The sequence below is a fragment of the Podarcis gaigeae genome, assembly GCF_964106915.1.
Source record: "Podarcis gaigeae genome assembly, chromosome: 7".
Lineage (NCBI taxonomy): Eukaryota > Metazoa > Chordata > Lepidosauria > Squamata > Lacertidae > Podarcis > Podarcis gaigeae.
In genome coordinates, this window is record NC_139683.1 from 64,368,558 (window position 1) to 64,379,300 (window position 10,743).

Genomic DNA, 10,743 nt, shown 5'->3' on the forward strand with positions numbered 1-10,743 from the left:
GGGGTTCGAGGAAGAAAGGCATTAACTCAACCCTAAAATAAGCCACAATCCCAGTTTACTGCCCTGACGGAAGATACAGGTACCACAAATATATTTCTTCCCTAAGCTAACCTGTTAGCAGAAGGTCACATAGTAAACATTTCCATGCATATTTTATTTCACGTACATAGGACACCATCCTCATCATGCCTAAAACAGATGACTGCTGTACTAAAACTAAAATAATTGTGAGTTATACTTCATAGAGGTATAAGAACAGCAAACCTATTGCTGTGAAGAATTGTGCCCACAGAGTTAATTTCCCTTTGGAATTAATAGTGTTTTATGTGTGCATGACTTTCAACTTCCGTTATTGATAGGATGTTCCCACTGCAGGATTTATATCCTTGTGGGAAGGTCTTGCAGGAAGCTTCCAGAATCTTTTGTCAAATCTGCTTGTTTTAAAGCCTTGCCGAAAACGCTGCCCCACTTTCGTGGCCCCATTTGAAGGCTGCAAAAGTGGGCCAGCATTTTCAGCCATGTTGTAACAGGGCAGGAGCAAATCTTACAGTATTTGGCCCCATGGAAGGGGCTCCCCACAATGAGCAATAGCAGCAAGAGAAACAGATTTTTCTCGGTGCGCTCTCTTTTCATTACTAGTTGATCTGCTGCCCAAAACTGCCAACCGGCATCCCAGCAAGCCACTATTTCTCCCAAAATGCTTCTGGAAAGCCTCTCTGACTCAACATAGCCCCAATCTGCATTATGCATTTAAAGCAGTACCATGCCACTTTAAGCAGCTATGGTTCCTCCCCAAGAATTCTGGGAGTTCCCTTGGAATTCTGGGAGTTCCCAGAGTTCCCTTGGAAGAGGGATTGGTTGTTAAACTACTCTGGGAATTGTAGCTCTTTAAGGGAAATGAAGGTCACTTAACAACTCTCTTAACAACCTATAGTTCCCAGAATTCTTAGGGGGAAAACATGACAGCTTAAAATGACATGATACTGCTTTAAATGTGTATTACAGATGGGGCCATAGTGTTATAGCCAAAGATAAAACTTAATACAATTTTGCCTTCATTCTATTTGAAAGTAACACTGATATATGTGGGACCTGCTCTCACACAAAAGTGTGCAGGTGTGCTGCAGCAGCCTTAGTTTCATTTGGTCTCAGTGGAGCCTACTTTTGAACAAACCAAATCAGGCTGTAAAAGCTGCTCTCGGTTCTCCTCTGCCTTGGGGAATATGGCAGGTTAAAAACTCTAATAAATAATAATGCACAAATCAACTTTTTGAGCAGTGTCAGATACTGATTGTGCTAGTGATAAATGCAACTGCCCTACTTCGCTTCCCTACCTACCATTTTTCAGGCTGTGATTTGGATATTACTGATTAAAGGATCCGTTCCCAGAATGGAAATGATGGGCTACCATCATTTAATGAGAAATTACAAATTAATAGAACTTCTTGAAGGAAAATACGCCTGGGATCCTGAAGAAATAAGGAACTGAAATAATTCATTGTCTCTGCAGTCCTGAATAAGCACCATTTACCTAATAATAGCACGACATTGCTCTAAAATGAGGGGAGGGGTAGCCACATGGATTATCAGTTTCATGTGGGGCTCCACGATGGCAAATTTAATTAAGGAGTTATATTTGCATCAATAAATTACCACCCAAGGTAAAATAAACATTATTTGATTTCTTAGCAATTCACTACTGCTTAAGTGTAAAATTAGTGAGGGCTTTTCTTGTTATAAAATAGTTCAGGCACGAAATCAACATCAGCAGCATCAACAAATAGCAGCACACAGACTCTGCACATGCCTCACAGCTAAGAGTCTTCAGATAGAACACTCCAGGCTAGGAGCATCATTCACAAAAACCTGGGACGCCTTGATAACAAAATTGTAATCTGCGTAAAATAATTCCGGTTCATGTTGGCAGTTTGCTTTGGATGATCATAGTAATCTCACAACAATAAGAAAGCTGAAACCATATATTTCTGTACATAATGAGTTGGACTTTTCAGATTGAGAGTTGTAAAAAAGAAAAGGGAAAGAAAGAGTGTGATGCAAAAGTCAGCAGTGGAAGATGCTGTGCAGGTGATAAGGGCTTTTGAAACCTTCCTGTTGCAGTTCCCTGCACAGTTTGACAAGGCAGGGATCCTTCCGGCATGGAATCCAAAGGAACTCCTAGTGATGCAGCAATAAAACTGCTAGAGTATTTGCAAAGCTAAGCAGGGTCTGGTTTGGTTTCAAACTGGATGGGAGACCTGGCATTGGAATGCCTGCATTGCAAGGGGTTGGACTGGATGAACCTTGGAGTCCCTTCCAGTGGCGTAGCGTGGGGGGTGCAGGGGGGCCCGGACACACCGGGCGCAACATCTGGGGGTTAGGGTTAGGGGGCACAAATCCACGGGTTAGGGAGCGCAAATTACTTGCCTTGCCCCGGGTGCTGACAACCCACGCTACGCCACTGGTCCCTTCTGACTCTGCAGCTCTATGATCCTTTGCTTCCTTGGTGGCAAAGGGCAAGCTAAGTGATGGCCATCACTTAGAAAAAGAGGTGCCAGGAGTCAGCATGAATGTCTCCCTTGTTCTCTTATAATGGCAATGGGTGCCCTTCTGAGAGGTGGCAGAACTGCGTTCCAGTGAGTTCCAGCTGGGGGGGGGGGGAGCCCTGGCTGGAAGGGACCACAAGGGTCATCTAGTCAAACTCCCTGCAATACAGGAATCTTTTTACCCAACATGGGGCTTGAATCCATGATCCTGATATTTAACAAATGTGTTTGTGTGTGTTGTGGGAGATGGGGTCATTGGTTTGTGTTTGTTTTTGTGCTCTCGTTTTGTGCTCTCGTTTTGTGTTTTTGGTGTGGTTTTTTGTGTGTGTGAAATACCCTTTAGAGGAAGGGCAGTATACAAATTAAAACAAACAAACAAACAAATTCCTGAGTGCGCATGCACACACACTTGGGCATGTGGATTGGGCTTTTGGCCACAGTGTGTTGTAGTTCTTCTTCTCAGCCCACAAAGAGACAGGAATCTCAACAGAGAAAATAGCCTTCTGTGCAATATTTTATGTTCAAAGAGATGAAGACATATTGACTGTCTAATCTAATGAGATTCCTTGGCAGACATTAGAGTACAAATAGTGACAGTTTTCTGGTGGGAGGGGAGCCTTTTTCTAGGAGAGTTTTCCTTTTGAGAAGCTCTTTTTAAGACATCTGTTGTAGAACAACTGGAGTAATTTGCAAAGGCAGTAGGCTATGGGTACCTCTGTCTGCTGACAGCAAGATCAGTCAAACTATTTTGCACTGCGGTCTGATTTATGTTGGCACACAAATTCGACGGTGTGCCTTTCAGTGGTTATCATGGATCTCTGATGGGCTAGGGGAAGTGCATCAAGTTCACAGTTGTAGTGCTGCTTTGTCACAACAACAACAATGCATATTTTTTTGGAGGGTATCCACGTGTCAGCAATCCCAGGTGAATTTTGTGAATTGCCCCAAATGCAGAGATAAGGCCGGTCAATATTGACAGTCGGAGCCTGACTATGTATTATGTTCGTTACATCAAAAAGAGCTAAATGCAAAGTAAGCCGGGCTCTCACAGTTACGAATTCTGAAGCTCCCCCTGGAGACAGGCATTGAAGGCTGGAGGGGGTCCTAAGCAAACACACAGCAAAGCCTGTGGCTGCCTCCCTTCTTCTGTTGCTTATCTCTGCTTACCTTTAGCAGCTCCTTTCCCTAGAGAGAGGGCGGGAGAGGCAGTGGAACAAATAACCAGGAAAGGAGAGGGAAGCAGACAGATGTGCACAAGGTTCTTAGGAGCTTAATTAATTAAGTAAGTACATATGTTTGCAGAGGGCACTAAAGGAACTTGCAGGTGTAATCTCAGAGCTTCAAAAACAGGTGAGGTCCCTGAGGAGTGAAGTATCTGACCTTCTTGTGGCCACAGAGAAAGAACAAGAGGGCTCACCTCCACTCAGTCACATAATGCTCAGTGGCGTGTGCTGTTTAGCTATAAGCTCCAACAGTGCCAGCCAGCATCGGAGCAACATCAGGTCTAGCTGCCCCTGTACTAAACAGCAGCAGCTAGTGCAGAGGGATGGGAGCGATGTCACTGCAGAGTGGCAGTGAGGTCAGGGACAGTTGGCTCCGGCAGTTCACCCATGTAGCCCCAACCTCAATGTAGATCTGCCCTGCCTTTGCATCATCTCCACACTGCAGGCAGGAGGGTGACGGGACAGCACCACACTGGTCACTCCTGCTCCCATCATTTCCAACCATTCTTCACTCTGACCAGGTGCTATGGACCATGCTGCACTATGGAGGGATGGTGGGAGCCACCCCCTTCCCTTGATCCTCAGTCTTCTCAGGAACAGGAGGACAGCGTAGATTTGGAACAGTGGTTTGCAGAGGGGCATAGTTCAGAAGGCAGAAGCTGGGAAATATTAGATGGGGAACAGCTAGAAGAAGAAGAAACATTGGGAGAGAGAGGGTTAACAGATTCACAGTCGATGGACAGCATTTCTCCACCGCCCTCCTGAAAGTCGAGACGAACTCAGAAAGTCTCAGAACAGAAAGCGCAGAGGGTACAAGCTCAGATTACAAGACGTAGGAGTGATGTAGATTAATAGGGATGGAAGGGGGAGTTACCCTTAACTGGGAGCACCGCCATTCTAGGGAGATGCTTTTTTTGTCTCTCGCCTTGTTTATTAAAGAAACTAACTGGTAAGAATTTCCTTTTGTTTGATCTGCTTATTTGCCGCCACGGGGGAGGAAGCCTATTCCCTGAAGCCTGACACCAGGGTTGATGGTATTGGGATCCAATGATATACAGGGGGCTGCAGGTTGCCCTGCCCCCCAAAAACTGAACCAGTCTGAGACTGGCTTAGATTTGCAAATGTCAACTAAAAGACATTTCAAGTTACAAGGCAGGAGATTCCAACTCAACACCAGGAAGAACTTTCTGACAGTCAGAAGTCATGGGGAGGTTCCTTCCTTGAAGGTTTTTAAGCAGAGGTTGGATGGCCGTCTGTCATGGATGCTTTATCTGCGATTCCTCTATTGCAGGTGGTTGGAGTAGAAGACCTTTGGGGACCCGTCCAACTCTGCAATTCTATTTCACACCACGTTTAAACAGCCACCATCGGCAAGTTCAGGAAAAGATTATACAAGTTTGTTTCACTGGTGGTGCTTAGGAGAAAATCTTTGGAAGGGGAAGTGGTGAAAGCGGTCTGCATGCAGCCTTCTCTGTCATTCTTGTGTGCCAAAACAGCCAGTTGGTGGAGTTTCAGCTTTTTAAAAAAGTTTCATGATGTGAGTAACTAGCAACTGTTCGAGTGTCCACAGCAGCATTAAAGAAAGTTGCACCAGGATTCTTCTACCGCAACCTTTTTGCTTCTTAAATGCACAAGATTTGTCTTGCTATAAAAGCATCCCTCCCAGGTATCAAAGAGACTCTTCTCCTCTGGCTCTCTGGATTTATCCGCCTCTATAAAGAGAGCACTTGATCCCACTAAAACCACGATTCTGCAGCTGAGAGACAAAAACTGGAACTGCTACGGTCACTTTGTCCTCATTTAGAAGGTAATAAAACATTGAAAGGGGAGGTGAACGGAGCTTTAATACTTCATTACTCAATTCTTTTTCCTCCGACAAGTCGGTTCCAGAAGCTGAAATCTGACTGGGGGTGCATGGAGACGGGCGTTCGTTTAATTTAATTTCACTTTTGTCTCTTCCTGACCTAAGCCGTAATGGGATACATTTAGCCAGCAGCTGAACATATTAAACTGCCTTATTCTGGTCCACCTAACCCAGAATTGTCTATTGTGATGGGTCCCCAGGTATTCGGGCAGAGATCTCTCTGCTACCTGAGGTTCTTTTAACTGGAAAGGGTAACGATTGATCCTGAGACCATCTGCACGCAAAGAGTTTACCGTACTTTGTTATTGACCTATGATCCTTCTCCACAAAGCAAGGAGTGCCATGAGCATGTACAGAATGCATTTCCCTCTTAGTGCTATTTTTTGGTTTAAACCAGCAAATGAAAAATTAGGTGCCCTATGATAAAAGTGTCGTGGGTGCCAGCACAAAATGGCTGCCGTGGGCTGGTGGGGAAAGAGATACAGCTGCTTTGTACCAGTGAGTAGAGTCAGTGTGGTGCAGTGGTTAGAATGTCGAACTAGGAGCTGGGAGACCAGGGTTCAAATCTACACTATGCCCATGAAGTGGGTGACCTTGGGCCAGTCACTCAGTCCAACCGACCTACAACAGGGTTGTTGTGAAGACAAAATGGGGAGGAAGAGAACTATGCATGCCACTTTGAGCTCTTGAAATAGGCACTGCTTCTGCCTATTACTGAGTCACTATAACCAATTCCTAGGATTAAGATGGGGACAGTTTTCCCAGCTGGAAAATGTGGATAGCAGGCAGACTTGAGCCTTGGCACGCCATCACTAAGCCGCATTGCCGCATTCTGCACACCAAATGACACTCAGATAATATTCTGTTCTACAGTCTGCATGGCATAGTTGTTGATCCATCCATCTTCCCTGCGCTCTGTCTTATACTGCAGTCTGAAATATCTGGTGCTTTTTTCTTCTGAGGTCAGTTTCTGTATTTGCAAAAGTAAAAACCCTACTTAGAAGAAAGCAGGTGTTGTATCTCTAGAAGCTGCAACAAAGCTTTGTGTTGATTTAGGCAGGAAAGCTGCATTTAAAAAAAATAAAAGGAAAGAAGGAAGCTAAGCTTTACTAACATCAATTAATCTTCACAAGGTCACAGTTTACATAATTTTAATTAACTTCCATTGAGCGTTGATGCTCACTTTCCAAATGGAAATATGTTCATTAAAACACTTATTAAATAGATTTGCAGCAATGCTGTGAGAGAATGCTAAGCAGAGAACAGTTTGAATAATTTCTTGAAGCATTCTGGATGACTGACAGAACATTGGCATTTCATGTTTTCGGACTCATGCTGGAGAACTTCTCACTGGATTGCGCTGCAAATACTTTCCATTTACCAAAAGGAAAGAGAGAAACAAACAGGGTTTGAAATGTATCGGGACCATCGTGTTATGTCATAAATTCAGGTGCTTGTATCAGATTGAACACAGCTTCCATTTCCAAGTGCTATTTTCTTATAGAAAAAGAGGTGCCAGACTCACAGTGAACAACTCCCATGTTCTCTTAGAATGACAATGGCACCCACCTGAGAGATGCTGGAACTGAGTTCTGGTGAGTTCCGGCTAAAAAAAAGCCACTTGTCATATCTCTCTCTCTCTCTCTCTCTCTCTCTCTCTCTCTCTCTCTCTCCAATCCACTCTCTCTCTCTCTCTCTCTCTCTCTCTCTCTCCAGTGGTACCTCGGGTTAAGTACTTTGTTGTGGAGGTCCATTCTTAACCTGAAACTGTTCTTAACCTGAAGCACCACTTTAGCTAATGGGGCCTCCTGCTGCCGCCAAACTGCCGGAGCACAATTTCTGTTCTCATCCTGAAACAAAGTTCTTAACCCGAGGTACTATTTCTGGGTTAGTGGAGTCTTTAACCTGAAGCATCTGTAACCCGAGGTACCACTGTATACCTTTTCTCAAAGGGCTTTTATAAATGTTGAGCTGACAGCATATTGAGTTTCATTAAATTTAAAAATTAAGACTGAACTGAAATAGTGTTAACACAGGTCCCAGGCATAAATATTGTTGATTGAAAAGTTAAAAGTCTGCAACAGAGGATCAACTGTGTAGGGGAGAGAAAGAGACCCATATGGAAGAAGCTTAGTATTTATGTTAAAATGTTATTAAAATGCTATATCCTACCCTAAGTAGAAATAAAAGTTTGGATCCTGATTCACACTTCAGGAAATAACCTCCTCATAGGTGATTCATAGGCTGCCCAATTTGGGTTAGGGTTGTTTAGTTGTCATGTCCCCACCCCCTGTTCACTACTGGAAAATTAAAAAAAAAATGGTTATAGCTTTCTTTTGACAGAAGTGGATAAACTTTGCAGACATGGGAGTCCACCCAGAGTCGAAAGAACTGAAATAAAGAATGTAAGCATTCCATAAACATTTCAGTTGAGAGCATTCGATAAACTGAGTGCCATAGCCAAGAAGACCCTTCCACTAGTCACATCTCCAAATATGTAGGAAAAGGTAGGCAGGTTCCTAGGTCACAAAACATGGAGGGCTTTAAAGGTATGCACCAGCCCTTTGAACTGTGCTCAGAAATGTCCAGATTCTTCAAGGCTGGTGAGATATGTTCCTTAGGGATGACCCCAGTTGGCAGTCTAGCAGCTGTATTCTCTGAACTCACTGAATTCTTTAGGGGCTACACATGTAACATAGCAGGTTCAGAACACTGCAGATAAATAGAATGTGCTGGTCTGAACATACTGAACAGAGCATCACTGGTTATCCTGTGTTTTCCACATACAACTCAAGGTGCTTGTTTTGATCCTTCGAAACCCTAAATGACTTGGGTCCAGCAGTGGTGGAGTGTCTCAGGGGAGCAGCGGCAATGTCACCCTCCTAAGGGATGACACCTGGGGCGAGCCACACCCACCACACCCCCCTTCCACCACCAGTGGGGTCCAGGATACCTGAAGCACCACACCTCCTTCTGTCATCCAAGCTTTAGGATCTACTTCTTCAGAAGTTAAACACATGGTGCACATGTAGAAGGGTCTTTTCAGTGGTGGCGCCCTGTTTCAGGACCTCCCAACCCAAGCAGACTGCGGGACAGCAACATTACTGTCTTTTAGGTGCCTTCCAAAGCTTTAAATAAGTGATCTGCATTTCTGCTGCTTTTATCAAAACCTTGGACTGTTTGTTGTATTGATTCCAGCTGCCATGTATGTTCTTGCATGCGGATTATTTTTTAAGGTAGCTTTTTTTTGTAAGCCACACTGGATTCATTTAAACAGAAAAAGAGGCATATAAAAATGAATAATACAAACAAGCAAATAGACAGGATGCACCCTAAAGAGAGATGCTCTGTTCCAGGAAGATGGAAAAGCAGAGACATCACCTTGCTAACAAAGGTCTGTATAGTAAAAGCTATGGTTTTCCCAGTAGTGATGTATGGAAGTGAGAGCTGGACCATAAAGAAGGCTGATCGCCAAAAAATTGATGCTTTTGAATTATGGTGTTGGAGGAGACTCTTGAGAGTCCCATGGACTGCAAGAAGATCAAACCTCTCCATTCTTAAAGAAATCAGCCCTGAGTGCTCACTGGAAGGACAGATCTTGAAGCTGAGACTCCAGTACTTTGGCCACCTCATGAGAAGAGAAGACTCCCTGGAAAAGACCCTGATGTTGGGAAAGATGGAGGGCACAAGGAGAAGGGGACAACAGAGGATGAGATGGTTGGGCAGTGTTCTCGAAGCTACCAGCATGAGTTTGGCCAAACTGCGGGAGGCAGTGGAAGACAGGAGTGCCTGGCGTGCTCTGGTCCATGGGGTCACGAAGAGTCGGACACGACTAAACAACAATAACAACATGCATCTGAGGCAGATTCAGTACCGAGATGTTCATGAAGTGCCTATTGAAACTGAAGCTGCTGTACAATAAAGGATGAGGATTTGCATCAGAACCAGGAACCATAACCTGCAAGCCACAAAATGCACAGCAGGAGATGGTTTAGGAGAGGAGGCTCTTTGGTACTGCATTTGGCTGAAGACACCCAATTGCTCCCCACCCTCTCATATGGCCACACACAGCCCACAGCTACCTGCTTCAGATTGTGCCAGAGCTACGTATCTAAGTGCCACACGCCTGGAGCAGAAGGGAATGTTCCTCGTCTCCTCTGGAAAGCTACAGCATTTTTGGCTTGCCCCAGGTAAGGAGGATGCGAAGAGGGAGCCAGCAGGAGGCCTCCGAGTGGGAGTGAGCTGTTCAGAGAGTGAAATGTTAAAACCGCAACTTGAAAATTGATCTTTGCAGTGCACCCTGAAAAGCAGGCAATGTTCCCATTGCCTAGCTACCCAGCTGTCGCTACACCCACATGTTTTTCTTTCAACTCACGGCCCCCCTCTCATTAAAGGGCCAACAAGAAACCCATTTTATTTGCTGCACTTTGGCAACGCACACACACACAGGCAGAGAGAGGGAGCAACTCCGTAGACCCCCTTTTTACAGCATCCAGGGATGCAAAGTGCAAACCACTTCATGTAAGTGACAGAGGTATGGTCTGCAGTGTCAAGAAACTTCCCTGGCCTTCAGCAACACGATCTTGCGTCTCTCCCCTTGCAATCCATTTGAAGCTGGATTATAACACCAGCAAACACCCACCCATCAGTCAGAGCATGTAGGTTTATGCAGTACATTAACCGAGACTGTGCAGCCACAGAATCCTATTTCTTTATGTAAACACTGGAAATTATCGTTTGTGTTTCCATTTTTCATGTACATTTTTTTGCATTGTAATGATTGTATGCATTTTCTCCACACCCCCAATTGTTACCAGTCTGCTACCAAAGCATCTGACAACCAGTTAATTGTTGGGTGCTTATAAAGCACTGCAGAAGGGGCTTTTCAGGCACTGCCACTTGGTGGTACATGGAAAAGCTCTTTCAGCCAAACCCTGCCTTTACCTGCCCCTCACCTGGCATGCCAAGAGTTAAGTCCATAGCAAACACGTTATGGAAAGAGTTATTTTCTGTAAAAGCACCACTGCATTTCCAAACCAAGTCAAGATAGTGGTGCCTCTAATACATAAATATATTTAATGCTTGTAAAGGTAAAGGGACCCCTGACAGTTAA

The 10,743-nt window shown here is 44.6% G+C and overlaps 1 long non-coding RNA gene across 1 annotated transcript; it reads right to left on the minus strand.

Moving 5' to 3' along the window:
* Nucleotides 1-6,764: 6,764 nt before the first annotated feature.
* On the minus strand, nt 6,765-8,275 carry LOC310849066. The gene is made up of 2 exons (XR_014566762.1): nt 8,188-8,275; nt 6,765-6,999 (listed from the first exon to the last, which is right to left on the minus strand). It is a non-coding gene; the product is annotated as an uncharacterized lncRNA (long non-coding RNA).
* Nucleotides 8,276-10,743: the final 2,468 nt, after the last annotated feature.